The sequence below is a fragment of the Muntiacus reevesi genome, chromosome 4 (genome assembly GCF_963930625.1).
Source record: "Muntiacus reevesi chromosome 4, mMunRee1.1, whole genome shotgun sequence".
Lineage (NCBI taxonomy): Eukaryota > Metazoa > Chordata > Mammalia > Artiodactyla > Cervidae > Muntiacus > Muntiacus reevesi.
Window position 1 is genome coordinate 131,793,497 of NC_089252.1, and position 13,676 is coordinate 131,807,172.

General features: G+C 42.1%; 1 protein-coding gene across 1 annotated transcript in view; it reads right to left on the minus strand.

Annotated features, from left to right (window-relative positions):
• SLC6A15 (solute carrier family 6 member 15) overlaps positions 1 to 9,800 on the minus strand; it is a 49,835-nt gene extending 40,035 nt beyond the window's left edge. Inside the window, exon 1 of the mRNA XM_065935477.1 lies at positions 9,778 to 9,800. The gene's annotated coding sequence lies outside the window, so the exon portion shown is untranslated. The remainder of the gene's footprint in view (positions 1 to 9,777) is intronic.
• Positions 9,801 to 13,676: the final 3,876 nt, after the last annotated feature.

Here is a 13,676-nt window from a genome sequence, read left to right on the forward strand (position 1 = left end):
GTGGGTAAAATGGTGCGGGGAGCCAATCTGAAAATGACGCATATTTCATGATTCAATTTATAAAGCATTTGTAAAATTATATAATGACAGAGATGAACCACAGTGGTTCCCAGGTATGGAAGGACAGGTGGGTGTACTATAAATGAGTAGCACAAGGGAATCTTGTAAGATGGTACCATTTAGTGTGTTCATTGTGATAAGGGTTACATGAGGATATACATGTGATAAAATTGCAAAGAACTACACATACATACACACACATATAGAAAAAAATTATTATGTAGTCTGGAAAAGCTTTGTGAATAATATAGTATCGATATGCTGTTTTGATATTCTACTTTACTTTATATAAGATTATAAAGTGGGGAGGCCAGGAGAAGGATACACAGGACTTCTCTTCGCACCTTCCTGTGAGCCTGCAATTATTTCAGAGTTAATTGTAAAGTAATTTCTAGAAACTGAAATGTATTTCTGTTGACTTCCATGAACCAAGCACAGATCGTATATCTTACTTAACTCTTTCAAAAAGTCTTTTAAACATTTTAAAAGCATATAAAAGTCTTTTGAACATGTAAACTTTTATTAATATATTCAGGACACCTCAGATTTAGACACTGTATTCATTTCCTGAGGCTTCTGTAACAAATTCAAAATTTCGTGGCTTGAAACAACATAAATCTAATTTTTCAAAGCTCTGGAAACCAGAGATTCAAAATCAGCTTCAGTGAACCGAAATCAAGTGTGGGCAGGTCTGCGCTCCCTCAGGAGGCTCTGGGGGGAAATCTCTGCCCGGCCTCTTCTATCTTCTGGGGCTGCCTGCGGTCCTTCACTCACCGCCACACCACTCCAATCTATACCTCCATGTTCACAGTGTCTCCTCCTCTTCTTTTTGTGTCTATTCTCCTTCTGCTTCTTTCATATAAGGACATTTGTAATGGCAAGGCATGCAGGGCCCATCTAGAGATTTGGGGATAATCTTTTGATCTGAAGATAATTTCTGCAATGACTCTTTTTCCAGTTATGGTAACATTCACAAGTGCCAGAAATTAAGAAGTAGACATACTTTTAGGAGTTATTAGCAGCCTATTATTGGAGAAGGAAATGGCAACCCACTCCAGTACTCTTGCCTGGAAAATCCCATGGATGGAGGAGCCTGGTAGGCTGCAGTTCATGGGGTCGTGAAGAGTCGGGCACGACTGAGCGACTTCACTTTCACTTTTCAATTTCATGCATTGGAGAAGGAAATGGCAACCCACTCCAGTGTTCTTGCCTGAAGAATCCCAGGGACGGGGGAGCCTGGCGGGCTACAGTCCATGGGGTCGCACAGAGTCGGACATGACTGGACTACGTTCATACAGTCAATCCTAAAGGAAATCAACCCTGAATATTCACTGGAAGGACTGAGCTGAAGCTGAAGCTCCAATAATTTGACCACCTGATGCAAAGAGTTGACTCACTGGAAGACCCTGATGCTGGGAAAGACTGAAGGCAATGGGAGAAAGGGGCAGGAGAGGATGAGACTGTTAAATAGCATCACTGACTCAATGGACATGAATCTGAGCAAACTCTGGGAAACAGTGAAGGACAGGGGAAATTAGCATGCTGTAAAGAGGGGTTGCAAAGAGTCGGACATGACTTAGCAATTGAACATAAACAATAGGCATTATTGTACTATATTTATTTACATATTTGTATTTTTGTGCTTTATGGAAATAATGAATGTGAAAGCATTTAACATATTTTATTGTCATCATCCTAGAATGTCAAGTATGATCTTAGCTATTTCCTATAGTAGAAAACAAAAACAAACATTAACAATTCCTCCCAATGCAGTATTATCCCTGTTACTCATTTTGTTAAAAGATGGAGTCTATTTCCTTCTTTTAATTCTGTGCTGGGCTTAAACTTTGACCATTAGAATGCAGAAGTGACCCTATACAAGTTACAAAGCTAGGCCTAAAGAAATCTGGCAATTTCTGCTTTGACTTCTTGGAAGCCAGGCTCAATACTAAAAAGTCCATCTGCCCTGTTAGAAATCCCACATGCAGAGAGAGAGAAAGATAAATTCAATCAGTCAACCGATTGTATCAGCCATCTAAGCTAAACCCACAGGCACAAGAACAAAGATTTTGACATTCTAGTCAAAGTTAAATTGCTAGTTAATATCAACTAGAACAGATGAAGCAGCTAGCTGAGCCCAACCAACACAGAGAATAATGAGAAAAGATAAATCATTATTGTTTCAAGTCACTACAATCCCAGGAAGGTAACAGAAGGTGAAAGTTTTGATAAAATACTGTATCAAACCTACTTTAAAAAAAAAAAAAAGATAGTTAGCTATGTAGCATATGTAGCAATTGATAACCGCCAAATGGGGGAGATAAACTGAATAATCATTGAATTTAACTGAAAGTAAAAATACTTAACTAAATTTAAAATATTTTCCAAGGAACTATTCACAACAGGGTTACACCTGTGTAAAAAGGGTGTGGTTTAGGTTTTTAAACCCATGCAGTGATTTTCTTTTAACCACAATTTAAATATTAGCCTTGAAAGACATATTAGTTACCCTAATACAAAAACTAGCTCAAAGTGAATCATGGACTTAAATGTAAAACATCAAACTATAAAACTTAAATCATCAGAGAAAATGTTTGAAGTATAGAGCTAAGCAAAGAGTTCTTAGACATGACACCAAAAGCAGACTCCATCAAAGCAAAAATTTTAGTAAAATGGAACTCAAAATTTTTTAATCTGCTCAGTTAAAGAACCTATTAATTGGATGAAAAAATAAGCTAAAGACTTATTTTGCAAAGCTAAAATATTTGCAAACCATGACCCCAAGGGGAAAAGAAAAACCAGTATTTAGTATCTATAAGAACTCATAAAACACATCAATTAAAAATTATTCAGAAAATGGACATGGGACATGAAGGAACATTTCACTGAATATGATGTATGGATGGCAAATGAACACATGAAATGTGGTTTGCCATTATCAGTTACCATTAGGAAATGGTAACTAAAACCACAATGCAATGTTACTGCACAGATCAGGATGGCTAAAATAGAGTGATAACCAAATTCTGACAAGGATACAGAGCAAATGGATCATTCCTACCTGGGGAGTGAGAATGTAACATGCTGCAGCTCTCCAGAAAACAATGTATGCAACTACCATATAACCCAATGCCCTCTTGAGCACTTATCCTGCAGAAAGGAAAAGTTAGGTTCCATAAAATCTATAAACAACTGTCTACAGCAGCTTTACTCATAACAGCCCTAAACTGCAACAACTCAGACGTCATTCAAAGAGTGAATGATTAAAGAAACTCTGGTAAATCCAAACCATGGAAAGTACTCAGAAAAAGAAAAAAAAAAAAAAAAACTACCAACACACACAACAGCTTAGATGAATCTACAGACACTTATGATGAGTGGAAGAAGCCAGTCCCAAAAGGTTGCATACTATACGATTCTACTTACACAACATTCTTGAAAAGACAAGACAACAAACATGAATAATAGATTAGTGATTACCACAATTTAAGGAGAGGTTGGGGACAGGAAAGAAGTGCTTGTGCTTATGAAAGGGCCACACAGGGATCCTTACAGTGATGGAACGATTCTGCACGCTGCTTCATCAATGTCAACATTCTAATTATGATGTTGTAGTGTAGCTTTGCAAAATGTTACACTTGCATAAAACTGTGTAAAGGGCACACAAGAACACTCTGTATTATTTCTTAAAATCATATATTATCATATAAGTATTTATTAACAACTACATTTGAATCTATAACCATCTCAACTTTTTCCTTAAAAATATCTGTCAATTCACTAAAATATGCATTTTTATGCCAATATAACTGGTTAATTTTAGTGAATCCATTAAATTCCATGCGCTGCCCTAATACAATTTTATTACTAGGGATACTGAATATAGGAAACTTCTTTAAATTTAGAAACTACAAAAATCAGAGTCAAAATACCCATTGACTTTTTTTTTTTCCTATTGACTTTTATACCTTACTCATTTGATAGCATCTGATGCCTAGATACTCTTTTCCCAAGAGTATCTTTTATTTGCTACTGGCTTCACTTAAGAATATTTTAAAATCTATATTTAGAATAAGTAACACAGTAAACCATGTTGCCTTTTGCATTTCTTTCTCTTGAGGATGGGCTTGATCACTGCCTCCTGTACAATGTCACAAACCTCCGTCCATACTTCCACAGGCACTCTATCTATCAGATCTAATCCCTTGAATCTATTTGTCACTTCCAGTGTATAATCCTATTGACTAAGTCAAAGCCTGACTGTGTGGATCACAACAAAATGAAAAATTCTTAAAGAGATGGGAATAACAGACCACCTGACCTGCCTCCTGAAAAATCTGTATGCAGGTCAAGAAGCAACAGTTAAAACTGGACATGGAACAACAGACTGGTTCAAATTTGGGAAAGGAGTACATCAAGGCTATATATTGTCACCCTGCTTATTTAACTCATATGCAGAATTTATCATAAGAAATGCTGGGCTGGATGAAGCACAAGCTGGAATCAAGATTGCTGGGAGAAATATCAATAATCTCAATATGCAGATAACACCACCCTTATGGCAGAAAGCAAAGAAGAACTAAGGAGCCTCTTGATGAAAGTGAAAGAGGAGAATGAAAAAGTTGGCTTAAAGCTCAACATTCAGAAAACTAAGATCATGGCATCTGGTCCCATCACTTCATGGCAAATAGAAGGGGAAACAATGGAAACAGTGAGAGACTTTATTTTTGGGGCTCGAAAATCACCACAGATGGTGACTGCAGCCATGAAATTAAAAGACGCTTGCTTCTTGGAAGAAAAGTTATGACCAACCTAGACAGCATATTAAAATGAAGAGACATTATGTTGCCAACAAAGGTCCATCTAGTCAAAGCCATGGTTTTTCCAGTAGTCATGTATGGATGTGAGAGTTGGACTATAAAGAAAGCTGAGCACCGAAGAATTGATGCTTTTGAACTGTGGTGTTGGAGAAGACTCTTGAGAGTCCCTTGGACTGCAAGGAGGTCCAACCAGTCCATCCTAAAGGAGATCAGTCCTGAGTGTTCTTTGGAAGGATAGATGTTGAAGCTGAAACTCGAATACTTTGACCACCTGATGTGAAGAGCCGACTCATTGGAAAAGACCCTGATGCTGGGAATGATTGAACTTGGCAGGAGAAGAGGAAGACAGAGGATGAGATGGCTGGATGGCATCACCAACTCAATGGACGGGAGTTTGAGTAAGCTCCAAGAGTTGGTGATGGACAGGGAAGCCTGGTGTGCTGCAGTCCATGGGGTCTAAAAGAATTGAACAGACTGAGTGACTGAACTGAACTGAACTGACTGAACACAGTAAAATACAAGCAGAGAGTGAAAAATGTCTCCCCACTCTTTTTTCCCAGCACATCTAGCCCCACCCCTATCTTCCTATGTCACCAAATTCCTCCACAGATATTTGGTATATAATCAAGTTAATATAAATATTCAAGCTACTATGTGTTTTTGTTCCATCTACCCATGTTTTTCTTTTTACATCACTATTACTGTATACTATATGTATTATTCTGCATCTTGATTTTTCACTTTAAAGATCTTTTAAAATTCTTGCTCTCAATACAATAGCTTATTGTGTGTGTGTTTTAATGATTATATGATAGATCATGGGATGAGAATGTCATATATAGGTTACTTCTGAAAGTTGGCTTCAAATGGTCAAGAAACTCACTTTATATATCTGATATTTATGTATCTGTAGAATAAATTCCTAGAAGTGGAACTGCTTGATCAAAAGGTATGTGCTTTTATCATTTTAGTAAAAACTGACAATCTACCCTTTATAGAAGCTGTCTCAATTTGCACTACCATAAGCAAAGTATCATAGTGCCTGGTTCCCTGCCTTCTTCAGTAGAGTGAGTAATCTTTTTGATCTTTGCCAATCTGATAGGTGAAAAAGCTTCCAAGTTAAACATTCTATTCAAAGATGGCCATCAATTAATCTTATGTGAAAGGATATATTAGCACATTATCCACAAGTAAATAAACTGACCTTCAAAACTGAGAACAGTTCTATATCAAGTAGTATGCTTGTGTGGGTGCTCAGTCGCTAAGTTGTGGCCAATTCTTTGTTACCCCATGGACTTTAGACTGACAGGCTCCTCCATCCACGGGATTTTCCAGGCAAGAATACTGAAGTGGGTTGCCATGCCCTCCTCCAGGGGATCTTCCCAACCCAGGGATTGAACCCACGTCTCCTGTGTCTCCTGCAATGACAGGTGGATTCTTTACCACTGAGCCACTTGGAAAGCCCAGTATATCAAGTGGTACTGTGCATTTAAAACTACCATGTGCCACAGTCTCTAGGGCTTAATGTTCAAGAAATATGAGACAATTATTATTGGTCAAAGTTAACGTATAAGCAGATAAATTTGTTTATTAAAAATTACTTACTCAATATGCCCACAAGAGTAGTTAGGGCTTGTTTTAAGTTACAGGCAAAACTGGAAATAAATCTTAAGCATTCCTGCTATGTAACCTCGAATGTTTGCACACATGAGACTATGCTCATGGATTTTGTTAATAACGCCATCTGCTCAGAAACTATTTTAAAATCGACTTTGCATAGGAATATATTAACACAGTCCATCATGCATATGTATGCAGTAATAAAGGGGTTAATGAACTCTTCAAAAGAAGTTGAGAAGTAAATTAAGAAGTGAAAGTTTGTGGTGCTTTTCATCACCAAGTCTCAGGTCTATCATTCTAAGTCAATGATTTTTTAATTACTTGTATGATAACCCCAGAGTTCAAAGGAATGCAAATTTATTATCTCAAACAAAAGTCTTATGTTATGACAGGGGAAACCTATTTTCTAACATGTACACAGTAAAATTTAAACTGTGATCACTGGGTAAACTAATGCTTGTGAAGTTTAGGTTTTAATAATTATTTTAACTTGATTTAAAATTTCAATAACAACTAAGACATCTCACCTGATTACTGGTATCTGAAATAGCTATCATCCAATTTAAAAATTCTTTACTATTTGCTATGGTTTGAATGTTTGTGTCCTCCCCCCATCCCATATATGTTGAAATTCTAACCCCAGTGTGATGGTATTAAGAGGTAAAGCCTTTAGGGGTGAATATCAGCCTCTAGAGAACTAACTAGCCCCTTCCACCATGTGAGAACACAGTGAGAAAGCATCCTCTAGGTACCAGGAGAAGGCAATGGCACCCCACTCCAGTACTCTTGCCTGGAAAATCCCATGGATGGAGGAGGCTGGTAGGCTGCAGTCTGTGGGGTCGCAGAGAATAGAACACGACTAAGCGACTTCACCTTCACTTTTCACTTTCATGCATTGGAGAAGGAAATGGCAACCCACCCCAGTGTTCTTGCCTGGAGAATCCCAGGGGTGGGGGAGCCTGGTGGGCTGCCACCTATGGGGTCACACAGAGTCGGACACAACTGAAGCGACTTAGCAGCAGCAGCAGCAGGTACCAGGAAGCAGGCTCCCACCAGACATGGAATCTGATGCACCTTGATCTTGAACCAGCCTCTAGAACTGTGATAAATAAATTTCTTTTATCTATAAGCCATCCAGTTTATGGTAATTTGTTATAGCAACTTGAACTAGACTGACATTATTTCTGATTTACTTTATTTACTGGATGACATAGCACTTATTTCCTAAAAACATAAATACCTTTCTTAATACCATTAAAATACAGTATCGAGTTACATATATTGAAATATAAAGTGAGAGTCGCTCAGTCGTGTTATACTGTTTGCCACCCCATCGACTGTAGCCGCCTGGCTCCTCTGTCCATGGAATCCTCTAGGCAAGAAAACTGGAGTGTGTTTTCATTCCCTTCTCCAAGGGCTCTTCCAACCCAGGGATTGAACCCGGGTCTCCTGCATTGTAGGCAGATTCTTTACCACCTGAGTCACCAAAGTAATTCTCTAATCAAATATATAACGTGCAATCAGAAAAAGAAAGCTTGCCAACAAACGATGAGGTTGTCTTCCTTTTAAAACACTTAAGTCCTGTCTTTCTGGGGGGGGGAAAAAAAGAACACAGTGTTCTTTTCACTTGTTGGCAAAGTCAAAGAATTCAGTAATATATTGATAATATATTTTACGCTAACCAATATAGATGGATCATTGATCAGGTAAGACGCAAAAGCGCTCATATTCGCAAAAAAAAAAAAATAAAAATAGACTATTTTGATGGCTGAATATTCCAAATTTAATACGAGAAATCCACACACCCTCGAGTCCATCAACAAGTAATTTATTAAACACCTACTATAAGTCCAACCCAATACTAGGCGTTGAGGACTTAAGCTGGAGTGTGGTTCTTGCAGAACTGAGAATAACCATTGGGTTATTCGTCAGAAAATGATATTTCTTAAAGCAAACACATTGTTCCCTGTGTTCCGGGACGACAACAAGCCAATGACAGGTATAAGACTGCTTTAAAAACTGGGAGACAAAAAGCCCAAACGTAGCACGGAACGCAGCCCCTCCGGTCCTCTCGTGTTGCTGGGCAGTGAACCAAACAAACGGCGCAGCCCGAGCCTGGGTGTACCTTTAAGACCTGGAGGGGAAACGGCCGGTCCGCGGAGAACGGTCGCAGCCTCATTTGCATAAGCACCCAAACACTGCTGACGTCACCGCGCCGAGTGCGGACCCCGCCCCGTCCTACTCCACTGTTTCTCCCCGAGGTGGGAGAAGGGAACCGGGAGGGCTCGGCGCCGGAGAGCGCGAGCCCGGCTTCCCCGCTCGCTGTGAACGCGCTACGCACGCCGCTTCTCTGCTCAACTGCAAAGGATTCCCGCCGCTGGGGCCTCTGAGAGCGGGTGGGTCACACCTGTCCCCAGGACAGGTGGGACGTTTTTGATCCATTTATATTTACAAGGCGCGTTCCGACGGAAAGTCAAAACGGTCCTCTTGCCCAGGACACGCACAAACCCGCCGAGTTCGTGGTCTGGGTTTCCAATCTCTCCCATCCTCTCCTTTAAATCCCAGCACCGACACCCTCACCGACACCCTCTCCAATTCCTGGAGGCGCAAAAACCCACAAGCTGTGCTTTTCTTGGGGGAGCCGCGTGCCTGGTGCGGGAGAAAGGCCCCACTTTGGGACCATTTAACGCAGGGTACCTCGGGGAAAAGGGAACCGGGGTCACGTGAAACCACCCCGCCTTAGGTAGTCGCCTTCAGCAGTAGCAAAAAGCCCCCAGAAGCGAATGAGGAATGAGGCTGGTTCCTCTCCCCGCCCCACCGCCCACCCGCACGAGGATCGGCTTCCAACTCACCTAGAACCTTGGAAGCGCCTTGCTCCGGCCCGACCCTCGCAACTTTCTGACTGGCCCACTCGGACCCCACCCTGCGGCCAGCTCTACTTTGACTTGGAAACAACTAGTCCCTCGGGGATGCTGCGGTCACAAGAAGGAAGGAAGGATGGCGGCACGTTTCGACCCATGTGCTTCCCGGTTACGCGCCGCTCCTAGCCCCCGCTCCCCACCCCGACTATGCACAGGTGCAGGACGCGGAGCCCAGCTTCGCCCTCCCGGGGCTTTGGAGCCGCCCTGCCTCCCCGCACCCCCCGGACACATCCCGAGTCCTTCCCGGCATCCAGGCATCAATTCCGCTCCCTTCCCGGGTCCCGCGCTCCAGGGTGCCTAGTGGTGAGCCCCACCCTACCTAAACCTTGCCCTCAGCGCTAGGAGCGTGTCCTCACCCTCAGGGTGCCTTGGCCGGGCGCCTCTGGGCTGTTTCCAAGTGCCGACAGTAGCAGCAGTGGCCAGAGAGTCGGGCCAGGTGGCTGCGACCCGCGGGCGCGAGGAGCCGTCTGGAGAGCAGGCGCTGCTGGCCGAGGGCGGGCCCGGAGTCTGGGTGGAGGGGGGTCGCTGCCTGCGGGCCGGGGCCAGGAGCGACTCGTGAGCGCCGGTGTGTCGGCCAGGGAGAGAGCACGGGATGCAGGCGCGCGGGTGCGTGCGCGCGGGGGTGTGTGTGTGTATGTGTGTATGTGTGTGTGTGTGAGGGTGTGACGGAGGCGCCCACGTGCCCCGCCCGCCCGATCTGCGGCCGCCGACAGGCTGCGGGGGAGGGCGAGGCTGCGGGCGCCAGGGGACTCGAGCCAGGTCGCCCGGCCGGGCGCCGCACCTTCCCCGCCACGCCGCCTCCTGACGCAGAGGCCGCTGCGGCTGCCTCGCCGCGTCCGCGCTGCGCTCCGGGCGGGGGCGGGATGGACTCGGGGAAAGCCGGCTGCAAAGCAAAACAAAACAAATCCCGCCCTGCCATCCCTCCCCTCCTTGCCCATCCCACGCAACCGAGAGGGTGGGCACCACGCCCGCCCCCTCCCTCCTACCCCGCCTTTGTCTCAGCCCGGATAACAATAGAAATGGTCCTACCCTTTGAGTGTTCTCCGAACGACGGCGACCGGACTAGAAGCAGTGAGTGACCCAAAGAACCCTTTTCCCTAGCTTTCTCTCCAAGCCGGTCATTTACGTCTTTCGCACAGGAAGACACTCCGGGCATTTCCTTCTCCATCAGACGGTGGCTTGACAGCGCTCAGGGATTCTGGCCAAATTACGGCCCTTTAAGGGAGCCACTGTTCACCGTTTGTAGGCTCCTTAGCATCCTATTTGTCTCCAAGGGGTCTTATTATGAGATGAAGCCTGAATCATCTCTCGTAGCAACGAAGACATACTAATCCACGTGAAGAATTCCTAAAATATACATCACTGAGCACAAAAGCCTAGCCTACTTTTAAAAATGGCTGAAGCTTCCCCGAGGCAGGGCATATACCCTAGAGATTAAATTTTATGTCCTTAAAACTTTAAAGTTTGAAAGAAATGCAAAATGAACGTAAAATATGCTGCAAAGGTTTAGTGTCTTGGCGAAGGACATTTTCCTCTTGTAGGTGATTGATATTACCATAAAAAAAAAAAGAAAAGAAAACTTTGTGCACTTTTAGGCCTTCCAACAATCCCTCAGATTTTGACGGTTTTTATCCAATTAAGATTGAATTAAATAATAAGTCCATTGCAGACAGGTTTTTCAGGCAGTGAAAAATCTCCTGGAAAGAAATCACAAGACCTAAATTTCAAGTCAGAACATTGCTACTAATCCTCAGCTTTTAATGCAGCCAAGACAGCTGTTTCTCAGTCTCTTCCAAACCTACCTTTATTTTTTTTAAGAAAAAATTAAATTAGATTTGATTTTCTGGATGCCCTTCCTCTGACATGGATAAAGAAACACTCTGATAGATGCCTCACAGGAAAAGCTAAAAAGAGTTACAATAAAAGTCTCACAAAACATCTTGCAAAATTTGCTTTTACTTCACATGTTGGTGACAGGCAAATATTTATGTTGGTATATATCATATATCATATACCATATCATATATCATATATCATATACCATATCATATACCATATGATATCATATATCATATGTTGGTATATATCATATACCATATGATATCATATATGATATATATATATATATATATATAAAGTGAAATGTAGTACAAATAATACCAATAACAACTGAGAAGAATTTTAAAAAGTTAAGTAGAGCTATGTTCTCCATTATCAGGATTAGGCATATCTACAGGAAACAAAGTTTTCTGTATGCTTCCAGGGATAGTTTATAGTAGTACCAGGAAGACCTTTTTTATCCTACCAGTATTCCCCTCTGCACACGTTTACACTGATGTGTGACACCTATCACAAATGCATGTACAAAGTTACAAGTCACAAATTATTTGTGGAATAATATCCTCAAAAATGATTGGTACTAATTTATGTCTTGAAGCCAATGAGAAAGAAGAGAAAGTTGCTATTGAGTTTCCCCCTAAGCACTGGGGGGCTTTAAAATAGCTTATATAATCTTTTCAATTAATTAATGAGGTGATTTTCCTAATTTATTGATTAGACACACGTGATGCCCAAAGGAAAAAATGTATTAGAAAAAGTCACGCAGTTCAATGGGAGAATAGATATTTAAACCCAGATCTGGCTGGCTTTTTTTTTTTTTTTTTTTTTTTCCCAAACAGTAGAATGGGAAAGATGAGAGAATTCTTCAAGAAAATTAGAGATACCAAAGGAACATTTCTTGCAAAGGTGGGCTCAATAAAGGACAGAAATGGTATGGCCCAAACGGAAGCAGAAGATATTAAGAAGAGGTGGCAAGAATACACAGAAGAACTGTACGAAAAAGATCATCATAACCCAGATAATCACAATGGTGTGATCACTCACCTAGGGCCAGACATCCTGGAATGTGAAGTCGAGTGGGCCTTAGGAAGCATCACTACGAACAAAGCTAGTGGAGGTGATGGAATTCCAGTTGAACTATTTCAAATCCTAAAAGATGATGCTATGAAATTGCTGCACTCAATATGCCAGCAAATTTGGAAAACTCAGCAGTGGCCAGAAGACTGGAAAAGGTCAGTGTTCATTCCAATCCTTAAGAAAGGTAATGCCAAAGAATGCTCAAACTACCGCACAATTGCACTCATCTCACATGCTAGTGAAGTAATGCTCAAAATTCTCTAAGCCAGACTTAATAGCACATGAACCATGAACTTCCAGATGTTCAAGCTGGTTTTAGAAAAGGCAGAGGGACCAGAGATCAAATTACCAATATCTGCTGGATCATGAGTTCCAGAAAGGTATCTATTTCTGCTTTATTGACTAGGCTAAGTCCTTTGACTGTGTGGATCACAATAAACTATGGAAAATTCTTCAAGAGATGGGAATACCAGACCACCCGACCTGCCTCCTGAGAAATCTGTATGCAGGTCAGGAAGCAGCAGTTAGAACTGGACATGGAACAGCAGAATGGTTCCAAAAGGAAAAGGAGTACGTCAAGGCTGTATTTGTCACCCTGCTTATTTAACTTATATGCAGAGTACATCATGAGAAACGCTGGGCTTGAAGAAGCACAAGCTGGAATCAAGATTGCCAGGAGAATTATCGATAACCTCAGATATGCAAATGACACCACCCTTCTGGCAGAAAGTGAATAGGAACTAAAGAGCCTCTTGATGAAAGTGAAAGAGGAGACTGAAAAAGTTGGCTTAAAGCTCAACATTCAGAAAACAGATCATGGCAACTGGTCCCATCACTTCATGGCAAATAGATGGGGAAACAGTGGAAACAGTGTCAGACTTTATTTTGGGGGGCTCCAAAATCACTGCAGATGGTGACTGCAGCCATGGAATTAAAAGACGCTTGCTCCTTGGAAGAAAAACTATGACCAACCTAGTCAGCATATTAAAAAGCAGAGACATTACTTTACCAACAAAGGTCCATCTAGTCAAGGCTATGGTTTTTCCAGTGGTCATGTATGGATGTGAGAGTTGGACTATAAACAAAGCTGAGCACCGAAGTATTGATGCTTTTGAACTGTGGTGTTGGAGAGGACTCTTGAGAGTCCCTTGGACTGCAAGGAGATCCAACCAGTCCATCCTAAAAGGAATCAGTCCTGAATATTCATTGGAAGGACTGATGTTGAAGCTGAAACTCCAGTACTGTGAGGAGCTGACTGATTTGAGAAGACCCTGATGCTGGGAAAGATTGAAGGCAGGAGGAGAAGAGGCAACAGAGATGGCTGGATAGCATCACTGAC